This window comes from Musca autumnalis, unplaced genomic scaffold (genome assembly GCF_047663935.1).
Source record: "Musca autumnalis isolate F117 unplaced genomic scaffold, ASM4766393v1 scaffold_2, whole genome shotgun sequence".
In the NCBI taxonomy this organism is placed as follows: domain Eukaryota; kingdom Metazoa; phylum Arthropoda; class Insecta; order Diptera; family Muscidae; genus Musca; species Musca autumnalis.
Window position 1 is genome coordinate 109,513,350 of NW_027411755.1, and position 14,960 is coordinate 109,528,309.

The 14,960-nt window shown below is 35.5% G+C and overlaps 1 long non-coding RNA gene across 1 annotated transcript; it reads right to left on the reverse strand.

The window, feature by feature from the left end:
- Positions 1–379: 379 nt before the first annotated feature.
- Positions 380–13,673, reverse strand: LOC141394464 (uncharacterized). Its single transcript, XR_012410422.1, has 14 exons — positions 13,600–13,673; positions 12,352–13,536; positions 11,982–12,288; positions 11,606–11,905; positions 11,321–11,529; positions 11,024–11,257; positions 6,952–6,998; positions 5,704–6,888; positions 5,334–5,640; positions 4,958–5,257; positions 4,673–4,881; positions 4,376–4,609; positions 1,034–1,080; positions 380–970 (listed from the first exon to the last, which is right to left on the reverse strand). It is a non-coding gene; the product is annotated as an uncharacterized lncRNA (long non-coding RNA).
- Between the last annotated feature and the right edge of the window lie 1,287 nt (positions 13,674–14,960).

Here is a 14,960-nt window from a genome sequence, read left to right on the forward strand (position 1 = left end):
ATTAATTTTTTTAACAGCCGATTTTAAAGGCGAGCTGCTCCTTGCAGACGCTAAACGAAAAGAAACCGGATACATGAGACGGCCGGTTCATTAACAAAATTCACAGAGTTGCCAATCCACAATAATTCAGAAAAATACAACACTGTGGGGATCTATAGGGATATAGAGGGTAGTTCCAGAACGAAACGAAACTACAACGAAAGCGATAAATGTCGGGAAATCTAGGGAAAAGCCGCAAAAGCGGGAAAATAGGCATTGCTTTATGCCCTATAAAAAGGATGACGAGGAAAATGTCTCCCTCATTTTATCCTTGGCATTGTATAAAATAAGCAAGTGTTTTGCAAAAAGCTCTTAACAAAAAAATAAAAAGCAGTAAAAGTTCATAAAAGTATTGACCAAAAAATTCTGGTTTATTTTTTTATTGTGTGCTGGTTGCATGTTTTTTATGCTGTGTTGCGAGGAAATATCTGTAAGTTTATTGGTTTTACAGTGTAAGGCTAGATGAGAATAGATTTTTTTATTTTGTGTTAAAGATATCGCCCGTGTGTACATCAACCAAGCGCGAAAACGCTGGCCCCTCCAAGTACCTGCCTGGAGGAGGTCAGCATCCATTTTTGGGAACGAACTTTGGGCAAAGTCCTAACAATTTTGGACAACTCCTAGATAAGTTCTGGGCAACTACCAAACGATTGTTGGACAACGGCTTAAAGCTACTTTTATTGACGTTTAAATACTTTGATGGCTATGTTTTTTTCTTTTGTCGAGAAAACATCCAAACTTGTGGCGATACTCCTATTTTTATGCGACTCCAAAATTTTGATGATTCTCCAAAATTATTATCGGCTGTGACAGTTTGATGTATTGTGCGTGAAAACTCGGCTGTGGGGTTATTCAAGGCTGGATTTAATATTCCGTGTCCAGGAATTACTGGCGAGATGATGCATGTTTAATAAGTAACTGACCATAAGACCTGTGACAAAAACCAAAATTAATCATCAGCGACAAGGTAACGATTTTGAGTGTTTTTACGTACCGTTTATTATCGATATGAGATCGGAGGTAAAAACGGTCTACCACAGCCTGAAAAAAAAAGAAAAGAGCAAATTATTAATTTCGTTTATGCCAGGAAAATAATAGTAGATTTAAAAAAAAAAAAAAAATATTTTACATTTTATATATATCAACTAGAATAAGTGTGATTGCCCGTAGTAATTAATAATTATTATCTAAGATTTAAATTTGTGCAGATTTCTAACGCCCAATAATTGAGCGTAGGGTTACCCGTTTATGGAAGGATTGATTGGAGTGTTTTTTTTTGTGCTGATTGGACATATGGTAACGTCCATGATCACCCCTTAACAGAGCTCTATTAGGGAGGTAGTAATTATTAAAGTGGCCAGATTGGCAAAACCAAATATCCTATTATCCGTTGGTAGCCTGAGCGATTGGCTCAATAAAACAAACAGGGGTTAGGAATTTTTGGAAAAAAAAATAATAAGATTGTTTTTATGTGCCATTGTTATGATTAAGTTAAAAAAATGATAATAAAAAAAGTTTAATGTTTGATTGTTTGTCAAAATATGAATGGCTGAATTGTTTTGTGTAAGAGAGAAGATTAAGATGTAGGTTATTGGTGAGAAGTGTGTGTGGCGAAAGGGGCCCTTTTTGATATTGATGTTTAGGGACAAAAGGGTCATGGTTGGGCGGGCTATGTGTGGGAACATGACACCAAGTTCCCTTGCCATGGTTGTATGTCGTGTTGTGTCGTTTTATTTTGTGTTTGTTTGTTATCACGTCCCTTTTTAATTGTTCGACCCCTAGGGCTAACGGTGGAAGGGTTGAGATCCCCCTGAAAGGATACGCCCCGACTGAGCTTGTCGGAACCCCACCGTAGCGCCGCATTAGGCGGTACGTAACAGTATGGCGCCCAATCGAAATAGCGTAATGACTTCCGGCATTACTAATATAAAAAACTGTGCAATAAGACCTACGCACAGGGCAATAACCAATAGGGTACAATAGTTTAAATAGAATATCGCATTTTCCAACGACCTAACCGATATTGCATCCACACTTTCTGAATTAAGCTGTGATAAATGTGCAATATTTAGTTTAGATGGTTAGAAAATTAGGATATTTTGTTCCATGTGTCTTTGGTCTAGTACAATAGCTCTTGTTCGTGAATTGTAACAAAGATTGTATTGTGTGATTGACCTGTCTTTTGTGTTTCCGATATATTTGTTTTAAATTTATAGTAACAATAGACTAAGGCTAACATTAAGAGAACACTGAGTGCAATATCTGCTGTGATAATAACTCGTCACTGACTGTATTGTGCAATGTGTACTCTTTACACGAGATCTTTTTTCTTCAAAGGTGAAGAAAAATGCCGTGATGTTACCTTTTTTTGGGTTCAATGTTCATAAATGTTATGTAAGTCCAGTCTGTCAATACAACCATGTCAACCTTTTAAAGGACACTTGCTAAAAACGTTTTAGTAAAAAAAATATAAAACGAAACCACACACTTGATTCACGCCAGTAACTGAAAATACATCCTAAGAATCTCTCATATATGTATTTTTGTGTATTGTTCAACTAATTTTGTTTTGTAGAAGCTATATTTTATTTTATTACCTAACTAAAAACTCCTAATACTTTTGCCCCCATTATTATAAGTCTTCTTTTGTTATAGTTTGGATTTACCGAACAGATTTATAGCGTTCCGGTTAACTTAAAGTTAAAAGTAATCATTAAAATTCATGGAGGACTTTCTTGGCATTAACTTTTAACGTTAAGATTATATTTTTAATTCCTCCAAATTGGTTTATTTTGCCTTTTAAAATCCATCCAATAGTAAAAGAACACATATGATAATGGCCCTTAGACTTTTATTGATTTTTTTAGACTAATAAATCTTGCTCGAGCTAGATTTAGTGAACTAGTTTTAAATTTACCTAGTAATATCAATATTTTATTTTTATTTATTTATTTATTTTATTAATCTATAATTCCATATTTGATCCGAATCATTTGTTTTAATCGTCATATAAAAACTTAAAAATCTTATTAAAACCTCTGATGAGCGATCAGGCTAAGAAATAACCTTTATTGCCCGGCTGTTGAGACAAAACAGGGTGTGGGAGTTCCCCACGTTGGGATATAAAGGATGAATAGCTCAAACATATCCAAATCCCCAACAAAATAAAACGACACCTTAAAATTTTGAACACCAAATTTTTGTGTAACAAAAAAAAAAAATAGGTAAACAAATTCATATTCAGACACGCCTGTAATAATATTGCGAAATAAGTGTGTATACAAACTCATAATGACACAAAGTCACATTCATAAAAAATCAACGCAATATTTTTTTACAACATTCCTTGTGGAAACTACCATTCACAGCCAATAACTTTCACGTACCAAAGTTATAGGAAGCACGCATAGCTTTACGGTCACACAACAATTAAAACAAAATACAATTTCCAATCCACCCTACACCATATTAACATTCTAGCTGGCTAAACAAGATGTCTGAAACCACTCACGACACTAAAGATTTCCTTTGCCACAAATTTTTGTTGTTTTTCCATGATTCATTCCCATGAGCGTAACGAACAATAACAGAAACAATTGATCATAACGTTTTATTTTATTTTTTTTTTGGAAACAGAGTTCACATTAAATTATTATAAAAATGTTCAATAATCTTTGCGTTGAATAAATATTTAAAACATTTTGGTATCTAATAATCAGGTATTCTTGAATGATGCTATAACAAAAATGTTCATTAGTCGTTGGTGCTTCGAAGTGTTATGAGGATTTAGAAAAGGAAACCAATGTTTAATTATTCGCGATTCAATTTTTATGTATTTTTCACACTTTTTCTATTTCCTGAATTCAGATGTCCTTTTTCTACATCATGTTGGAAACAAATGGCCTACGCTTTTACAACCTAATACGGAATTTACCTTCTTCTAAGCACACACACAACCTTTCTCATAAACAGTTCTACATGAAAACACTCACTACTGTGCAATATTTTTTTAGACACAAGAAGCCAGGCATAATTTGTAATAGTTTTCAACTACGTGTCCAACATCTTGTTTGCATTATGCAGGTAAACACTTAAATTTATTTTGACGTCGCACCGATTATTTTTATATTGATGATTTAAATTAACAATGATCGTTTGTCTTCTTAAACATTATTTTCGCGAATCATATTCCGACACATTCAATTTGTTTGTTTTGCTTTAACTCACGTCACAAAAACTACTGCACAACACTCATATTTTCCAATTTCTCATGTAGAAATGTTCACCCGCATATGATAATAAGAATCACAAAAGAAGATTAACAAAAAACACTCACCGAAATGTGGGTATAATCCCTTCATGTTGATGTGTTCTGCTTCCCTGTTTTTAAATCCCATTAAACGCCAAGTTGTGTTGTAAACAATAAGGTGGGGCTATAATATCCACTATTCGTTTCCATAAATGACGAAGGGATGAAGTACGACGCATGGATATTGTCCGATAATGCACAATTTTTTTTGTAAACAGGTAGCTTCCTGTTTACATCCAGACAAGCAAAACCACCTCAGAACTGAAACCAAAGGAAAAGTCCAATTAGAATTGATGTCTATCGGACACAAACAAAATATATTACCTGTTTTTCTTGTCATCAGCAACCAAACAAAAGTTTACCCACACCACTTATTCTATATTTCTTGTCAACAACAAGAGAAATATTGTAATTTGTAGACAAGTATGTTATTAAACAGCCTAGATGTTTTTTGTTGCTGCTTCAAGTGAATGCATTATGAGTTCTAGTTATGTTTACTAGAATAGTCAACAACGTACATAAATGGCAAAATTCTGAAATGAAAAGGGAAACACGATGAAGTATACATAAGAAAATAGTAATGATCACAAAAAAAAAACCCAGACTTACCAATCTCTTTGCAAAGGAATGAGTTATCTCAGAGTTCGGTTGGGCTCTCTACACAGTGGTTCGACTGCGATTATGAAAAGGTCGCAACAACTATGTTCGAGAGGTTCAACTAGGCATGAAGGCAAATATCTGGTTTGATGCAACGATGTGTGTGCGTGTAATTAGATGCACAAATTCATTGAGTGACGGCGAAAATACATACGTATACACGCTCCCGTTGTAAAACCATTGAAACTTGTTGAAAACACTGATTGAAATAAAAAACAATTTGCATGAAGAATATTTTGTCGCCACACATTCCTAAAACAAAAAAAACGAGTGGACGATAAAAGTTAGTTATTGAAATGGGTATACTCAACAAAAAAGTGCTACTTACCGGTTTGAGGTTCCCAAAGACAATGAATGAGTTGCTAAGTCAGACAGGGGTGGCTGATGTAACTGCAGAAAAGAAGCGTATATGTGTATGCGTCGACCGTGGTTTTAGTGAATTGCAGCATAGATATGCATACCCAAATGTATGAATGGGACAGCAACAAGTCAACGAAGGGCCATTAAAGAGGGACGCGCGCTTTTTTTTTGCACACACACATATTTACAGGTAGTCTGAGACACCAATTTTTGGCATGATTACGCACAGCGTGGAAAAGAACAAACATTCCGTTTTTAGGAATGGATAATTCTTCCTGCAGAGAAAAGAAATCAAATTAGCTATCTCCACTAATAACTCACCTGCATGTCATGCTTACCTGCATTCTAATGGCCAAAACGGCATCATAGCTTCCACGACGCTTGCCAAACCTTATGGTTGAGGGAGGTTATGGCCTATTCACCATTCATGCCACTAGGTTTTCTCCATCTTATTGCAAATTCTTAAGGAACGTCCTTATCCCAGCCACGCACATCAACATTTCCCGCAATTATTTGCGGAAATGCTGAAGTTTTGTTGCGTGGGACTGGAGAGATTAATTTTTTTAACAGCCGATTTTAAAGGCGAGCTGCTCCTTGCAGACGCTAAACGAAAAGAAACCGGATACATGAGACGGCCGGTTCATTAACAAAATTCACAGAGTTGCCAATCCACAATAATTCAGAAAAATACAACACTGTGGGGATCTATAGGGATATAGAGGGTAGTTCCAGAACGAAACGAAACTACAACGAAAGCGATAAATGTCGGGAAATCTAGGGAAAAGCCGCAAAAGCGGGAAAATAGGCATTGCTTTATGCCCTATAAAAAGGATGACGAGGAAAATGTCTCCCTCATTTTATCCTTGGCATTGTATAAAATAAGCAAGTGTTTTGCAAAAAGCTCTTAACAAAAAAATAAAAAGCAGTAAAAGTTCATAAAAGTATTGACCAAAAAATTCTGGTTTATTTTTTTATTGTGTGCTGGTTGCATGTTTTTTATGCTGTGTTGCGAGGAAATATCTGTAAGTTTATTGGTTTTACAGTGTAAGGCTAGATGAGAATAGATTTTTTTATTTTGTGTTAAAGATATCGCCCGTGTGTACATCAACCAAGCGCGAAAACGCTGGCCCCTCCAAGTACCTGCCTGGAGGAGGTCAGCATCCATTTTTGGGAACGAACTTTGGGCAAAGTCCTAACAATTTTGGACAACTCCTAGATAAGTTCTGGGCAACTACCAAACGATTGTTGGACAACGGCTTAAAGCTACTTTTATTGACGTTTAAATACTTTGATGGCTATGTTTTTTTCTTTTGTCGAGAAAACATCCAAACTTGTGGCGATACTCCTATTTTTATGCGACTCCAAAATTTTGATGATTCTCCAAAATTATTATCGGCTGTGACAGTTTGATGTATTGTGCGTGAAAACTCGGCTGTGGGGTTATTCAAGGCTGGATTTAATATTCCGTGTCCAGGAATTACTGGCGAGATGATGCATGTTTAATAAGTAACTGACCATAAGACCTGTGACAAAAACCAAAATTAATCATCAGCGACAAGGTAACGATTTTGAGTGTTTTTACGTACCGTTTATTATCGATATGAGATCGGAGGTAAAAACGGTCTACCACAGCCTGAAAAAAAAAAGAAAAGAGCAAATTATTAATTTCGTTTATGCCAGGAAAATAATAGTAGATTTAAAAAAAAAAAAAAAAAAATATTTTACATTTTATATATATCAACTAGAATAAGTGTGATTGCCCGTAGTAATTAATAATTATTATCTAAGATTTAAATTTGTGCAGATTTCTAACGCCCAATAATTGAGCGTAGGGTTACCCGTTTATGGAAGGATTGATTGGAGTGTTTTTTTTGTGCTGATTGGACATATGGTAACGTCCATGATCACCCCTTAACAGAGCTCTATTAGGGAGGTAGTAATTATTAAAGTGGCCAGATTGGCAAAACCAAATATCCTATTATCCGTTGGTAGCCTGAGCGATTGGCTCAATAAAACAAACAGGGGTTAGGAATTTTTGGAAAAAAAATAATAAGATTGTTTTTATGTGCCATTGTTATGATTAAGTTAAAAAAATGATAATAAAAAAAGTTTAATGTTTGATTGTTTGTCAAAATATGAATGGCTGAATTGTTTTGTGTAAGAGAGAAGATTAAGATGTAGGTTATTGGTGAGAAGTGTGTGTGGCGAAAGGGGCCCTTTTTGATATTGATGTTTAGGGACAAAAGGGTCATGGTTGGGCGGGCTATGTGTGGGAACATGACACCAAGTTCCCTTGCCATGGTTGTATGTCGTGTTGTGTCGTTTTATTTTGTGTTTGTTTGTTATCACGTCCCTTTTTAATTGTTCGACCCCTAGGGCTAACGGTGGAAGGGTTGAGATCCCCCTGAAAGGATACGCCCCGACTGAGCTTGTCGGAAAAAATATTTTACATTTTATATATATCAACTAGAATAAGTGTGATTGCCCGTAGTAATTAATAATTATTATCTAAGATTTAAATTTGTGCAGATTTCTAACGCCCAATAATTGAGCGTAGGGTTACCCGTTTATGGAAGGATTGATTGGAGTGTTTTTTTTTGTGCTGATTGGACATATGGTAACGTCCATGATCACCCCTTAACAGAGCTCTATTAGGGAGGTAGTAATTATTAAAGTGGCCAGATTGGCAAAACCAAATATCCTATTATCCGTTGGTAGCCTGAGCGATTGGCTCAATAAAACAAACAGGGGTTAGGAATTTTTGGAAAAAAAAATAATAAGATTGTTTTTATGTGCCATTGTTATGATTAAGTTAAAAAAATGATAATAAAAAAAGTTTAATGTTTGATTGTTTGTCAAAATATGAATGGCTGAATTGTTTTGTGTAAGAGAGAAGATTAAGATGTAGGTTATTGGTGAGAAGTGTGTGTGGCGAAAGGGGCCCTTTTTGATATTGATGTTTAGGGACAAAAGGGTCATGGTTGGGCGGGCTATGTGTGGGAACATGACACCAAGTTCCCTTGCCATGGTTGTATGTCGTGTTGTGTCGTTTTATTTTGTGTTTGTTTGTTATCACGTCCCTTTTTAATTGTTCGACCCCTAGGGCTAACGGTGGAAGGGTTGAGATCCCCCTGAAAGGATACGCCCCGACTGAGCTTGTCGGAACCCCACCGTAGCGCCGCATTAGGCGGTACGTAACAGTATGGCGCCCAATCGAAATAGCGTAATGACTTCCGGCATTACTAATATAAAAAACTGTGCAATAAGACCTACGCACAGGGCAATAACCAATAGGGTACAATAGTTTAAATAGAATATCGCATTTTCCAACGACCTAACCGATATTGCATCCACACTTTCTGAATTAAGCTGTGATAAACGTGCAATATTTAGTTTAGATGGTTAGAAAATTAGGATATTTTGTTCCATGTGTCTTTGGTCTAGTACAATAGCTCTTGTTCGTGAATTGTAACAAAGATTGTATTGTGTGATTGACCTGTCTTTTGTGTTTCCGATATATTTGTTTTAAATTTATAGTAACAATAGACTAAGGCTAACATTAAGAGAACACTGAGTGCAATATCTGCTGTGATAATAACTCGTCACTGACTGTATTGTGCAATGTGTACTCTTTACACGAGATCTTTTTTCTTCAAAGGTGAAGAAAAATGCCGTGATGTTACCTTTTTTTGGGTTCAATGTTCATAAATGTTATGTAAGTCCAGTCTGTCAATACAACCATGTCAACCTTTTAAAGGACACTTGCTAAAAACGTTTTAGTAAAAAAAATATAAAACGAAACCACACACTTGATTCACGCCAGTAACTGAAAATACATCCTAAGAATCTCTCATATATGTATTTTTGTGTATTGTTCAACTAATTTTGTTTTGTAGAAGCTATATTTTATTTTATTACCTAACTAAAAACTCCTAATACTTTTGCCCCCATTATTATAAGTCTTCTTTTGTTATAGTTTGGATTTACCGAACAGATTTATAGCGTTCCGGTTAACTTAAAGTTAAAAGTAATCATTAAAATTCATGGAGGACTTTCTTGGCATTAACTTTTAACGTTAAGATTATATTTTTAATTCCTCCAAATTGGTTTATTTTGCCTTTTAAAATCCATCCAATAGTAAAAGAACACATATGATAATGGCCCTTAGACTTTTATTGATTTTTTTAGACTAATAAATCTTGCTCGAGCTAGATTTAGTGAACTAGTTTTAAATTTACCTAGTAATATCAATATTTTATTTTTATTTATTTATTTATTTTATTAATCTATAATTCCATATTTGATCCGAATCATTTGTTTTAATCGTCATATAAAAACTTAAAAATCTTATTAAAACCTCTGATGAGCGATCAGGCTAAGAAATAACCTTTATTGCCCGGCTGTTGAGACAAAACAGGGTGTGGGAGTTCCCCACGTTGGGATATAAAGGATGAATAGCTCAAACATATCCAAATCCCCAACAAAATAAAACGACACCTTAAAATTTTGAACACCAAATTTTTGTGTAACAAAAAAAAAAAAATAGGTAAACAAATTCATATTCAGACACGCCTGTAATAATATTGCGAAATAAGTGTGTATACAAACTCATAATGACACAAAGTCACATTCATAAAAAATCAACGCAATATTTTTTTACAACATTCCTTGTGGAAACTACCATTCACAGCCAATAACTTTCACGTACCAAAGTTATAGGAAGCACGCATAGCTTTACGGTCACACAACAATTAAAACAAAATACAATTTCCAATCCACCCTACACCATATTAACATTCTAGCTGGCTAAACAAGATGTCTGAAACCACTCACGACACTAAAGATTTCCTTTGCCACAAATTTTTGTTGTTTTTCCATGATTCATTCCGATGAGCGTAACGAACAATAACAGAAACAATTGATCATAACGTTTTATTTTATTTTTTTTTTGGAAACAGAGTTCACATTAAATTATTATAAAAATGTTCAATAATCTTTGCGTTGAATAAATATTTAAAACATTTTGGTATCTAATAATCAGGTATTCTTGAATGATGCTATAACAAAAATGTTCATTAGTCGTTGGTGCTTCGAAGTGTTATGAGGATTTAGAAAAGGAAACCAATGTTTAATTATTCGCGATTCAATTTTTATGTATTTTTCACACTTTTTCTATTTCCTGAATTCAGATGTCCTTTTTCTACATCATGTTGGAAACAAATGGCCTACGCTTTTACAACCTAATACGGAATTTACCTTCTTCTAAGCACACACACAACCTTTCTCATAAACAGTTCTACATGAAAACACTCACTACTGTGCAATATTTTTTTAGACACAAGAAGCCAGGCATAATTTGTAATAGTTTTCAACTACGTGTCCAACATCTTGTTTGCATTATGCAGGTAAACACTTAAATTTATTTTGACGTCGCACCGATTATTTTTATATTGATGATTTAAATTAACAATGATCGTTTGTCTTCTTAAACATTATTTTCGCGAATCATATTCCGACACATTCAATTTGTTTGTTTTGCTTTAACTCACGTCACAAAAACTACTGCACAACACTCATATTTTCCAATTTCTCATGTAGAAATGTTCACCCGCATATGATAATAAGAATCACAAAAGAAGATTAACAAAAAACACTCACCGAAATGTGGGTATAATCCCTTCATGTTGATGTGTTCTGCTTCCCTGTTTTTAAATCCCATTAAACGCCAAGTTGTGTTGTAAACAATAAGGTGGGGCTATAATATCCACTATTCGTTTCCATAAATGACGAAGGGATGAAGTACGACGCATGGATATTGTCCGATAATGCACAATTTTTTTTGTAAACAGGTAGCTTCCTGTTTACATCCAGACAAGCAAAACCACCTCAGAACTGAAACCAAAGGAAAAGTCCAATTAGAATTGATGTCTATCGGACACAAACAAAATATATTACCTGTTTTTCTTGTCATCAGCAACCAAACAAAAGTTTACCCACACCACTTATTCTATATTTCTTGTCAACAACAAGAGAAATATTGTAATTTGTAGACAAGTATGTTATTAAACAGCCTAGATGTTTTTTGTTGCTGCTTCAAGTGAATGCATTATGAGTTCTAGTTATGTTTACTAGAATAGTCAACAACGTACATAAATGGCAAAATTCTGAAATGAAAAGGGAAACACGATGAAGTATACATAAGAAAATAGTAATGATCACAAAAAAAAAACCCAGACTTACCAATCTCTTTGCAAAGGAATGAGTTATCTCAGAGTTCGGTTGGGCTCTCTACACAGTGGTTCGACTGCGATTATGAAAAGGTCGCAACAACTATGTTCGAGAGGTTCAACTAGGCATGAAGGCAAATATCTGGTTTGATGCAACGATGTGTGTGCGTGTAATTAGATGCACAAATTCATTGAGTGACGGCGAAAATACATACGTATACACGCTCCCGTTGTAAAACCATTGAAACTTGTTGAAAACACTGATTGAAATAAAAAACAATTTGCATGAAGAATATTTTGTCGCCACACATTCCTAAAACAAAAAAAACGAGTGGACGATAAAAGTTAGTTATTGAAATGGGTATACTCAACAAAAAAGTGCTACTTACCGGTTTGAGGTTCCCAAAGACAATGAATGAGTTGCTAAGTCAGACAGGGGTGGCTGATGTAACTGCAGAAAAGAAGCGTATATGTGTATGCGTCGACCGTGGTTTTAGTGAATTGCAGCATAGATATGCATACCCAAATGTATGAATGGGACAGCAACAAGTCAACGAAGGGCCATTAAAGAGGGACGCGCGCTTTTTTTTTGCACACACACATATTTACAGGTAGTCTGAGACACCAATTTTTGGCATGATTACGCACAGCGTGGAAAAGAACAAACATTCCGTTTTTAGGAATGGATAATTCTTCCTGCAGAGAAAAGAAATCAAATTAGCTATCTCCACTAATAACTCACCTGCATGTCATGCTTACCTGCATTCTAATGGCCAAAACGGCATCATAGCTTCCACGACGCTTGCCAAACCTTATGGTTGAGGGAGGTTATGGCCTATTCACCATTCATGCCACTAGGTTTTCTCCATCTTATTGCAAATTCTTAAGGAACGTCCTTATCCCAGCCACGCACATCAACATTTCCCGCAATTATTTGCGGAAATGCTGAAGTTTTGTTGCGTGGGACTGGAGAGATTAATTTTTTTAACAGCCGATTTTAAAGGCGAGCTGCTCCTTGCAGACGCTAAACGAAAAGAAACCGGATACATGAGACGGCCGGTTCATTAACAAAATTCACAGAGTTGCCAATCCACAATAATTCAGAAAAATACAACACTGTGGGGATCTATAGGGATATAGAGGGTAGTTCCAGAACGAAACGAAACTACAACGAAAGCGATAAATGTCGGGAAATCTAGGGAAAAGCCGCAAAAGCGGGAAAATAGGCATTGCTTTATGCCCTATAAAAAGGATGACGAGGAAAATGTCTCCCTCATTTTATCCTTGGCATTGTATAAAATAAGCAAGTGTTTTGCAAAAAGCTCTTAACAAAAAAATAAAAAGCAGTAAAAGTTCATAAAAGTATTGACCAAAAAATTCTGGTTTATTTTTTTATTGTGTGCTGGTTGCATGTTTTTTATGCTGTGTTGCGAGGAAATATCTGTAAGTTTATTGGTTTTACAGTGTAAGGCTAGATGAGAATAGATTTTTTTATTTTGTGTTAAAGATATCGCCCGTGTGTACATCAACCAAGCGCGAAAACGCTGGCCCCTCCAAGTACCTGCCTGGAGGAGGTCAGCATCCATTTTTGGGAACGAACTTTGGGCAAAGTCCTAACAATTTTGGACAACTCCTAGATAAGTTCTGGGCAACTACCAAACGATTGTTGGACAACGGCTTAAAGCTACTTTTATTGACGTTTAAATACTTTGATGGCTATGTTTTTTTCTTTTGTCGAGAAAACATCCAAACTTGTGGCGATACTCCTATTTTTATGCGACTCCAAAATTTTGATGATTCTCCAAAATTATTATCGGCTGTGACAGTTTGATGTATTGTGCGTGAAAACTCGGCTGTGGGGTTATTCAAGGCTGGATTTAATATTCCGTGTCCAGGAATTACTGGCGAGATGATGCATGTTTAATAAGTAACTGACCATAAGACCTGTGACAAAAACCAAAATTAATCATCAGCGACAAGGTAACGATTTTGAGTGTTTTTACGTACCGTTTATTATCGATATGAGATCGGAGGTAAAAACGGTCTACCACAGCCTGAAAAAAAAAAGAAAAGAGCAAATTATTAATTTCGTTTATGCCAGGAAAATAATAGTAGATTTAAAAAAAAAAAAAAAAAAATATTTTACATTTTATATATATCAACTAGAATAAGTGTGATTGCCCGTAGTAATTAATAATTATTATCTAAGATTTAAATTTGTGCAGATTTCTAACGCCCAATAATTGAGCGTAGGGTTACCCGTTTATGGAAGGATTGATTGGAGTGTTTTTTTTGTGCTGATTGGACATATGGTAACGTCCATGATCACCCCTTAACAGAGCTCTATTAGGGAGGTAGTAATTATTAAAGTGGCCAGATTGGCAAAACCAAATATCCTATTATCCGTTGGTAGCCTGAGCGATTGGCTCAATAAAACAAACAGGGGTTAGGAATTTTTGGAAAAAAAATAATAAGATTGTTTTTATGTGCCATTGTTATGATTAAGTTAAAAAAATGATAATAAAAAAAGTTTAATGTTTGATTGTTTGTCAAAATATGAATGGCTGAATTGTTTTGTGTAAGAGAGAAGATTAAGATGTAGGTTATTGGTGAGAAGTGTGTGTGGCGAAAGGGGCCCTTTTTGATATTGATGTTTAGGGACAAAAGGGTCATGGTTGGGCGGGCTATGTGTGGGAACATGACACCAAGTTCCCTTGCCATGGTTGTATGTCGTGTTGTGTCGTTTTATTTTGTGTTTGTTTGTTATCACGTCCCTTTTTAATTGTTCGACCCCTAGGGCTAACGGTGGAAGGGTTGAGATCCCCCTGAAAGGATACGCCCCGACTGAGCTTGTCGGAACCCCACCGTAGCGCCGCATTAGGCGGTACGTAACAAGTAGTGGGATTCTGTAACTCATTTTTGCTGTTACCGACAAAAATCGGTAAAATTAAATCGCAAAATTATGACTAAAAACATAAAGAAAAGTTGGCATTACTGTTTGTGTCGGTAGAGGCTGCGACTACTTTTTTTCATCGTTAACTTATCGAGAAATTTCGTTAATTATTGAAATTATACCTGCGTGAAGTTAGCAACGATAACAAAAGTTATCGAAAAATACAGGGCGACACAGAACGCCCTGTAGTGTGCATGGTCTGTTTCGTAAAGGGGAGTACACACTAACAGTCAAAACTGACAGTCAACGTACTTTAAGTGGGGTTCAGACGATCAGTTTTGACTGACAGCTTTTGGTCAAATATCGATTGCTTCAGTTTTGTTGTGCTGTTCGTAGCGGCCAAACAGTCATTCAAGTTGGATGACAAGCCAACAGTCGAGTTGAAAAATTACTGTGTTCACATAGCTATAAAATC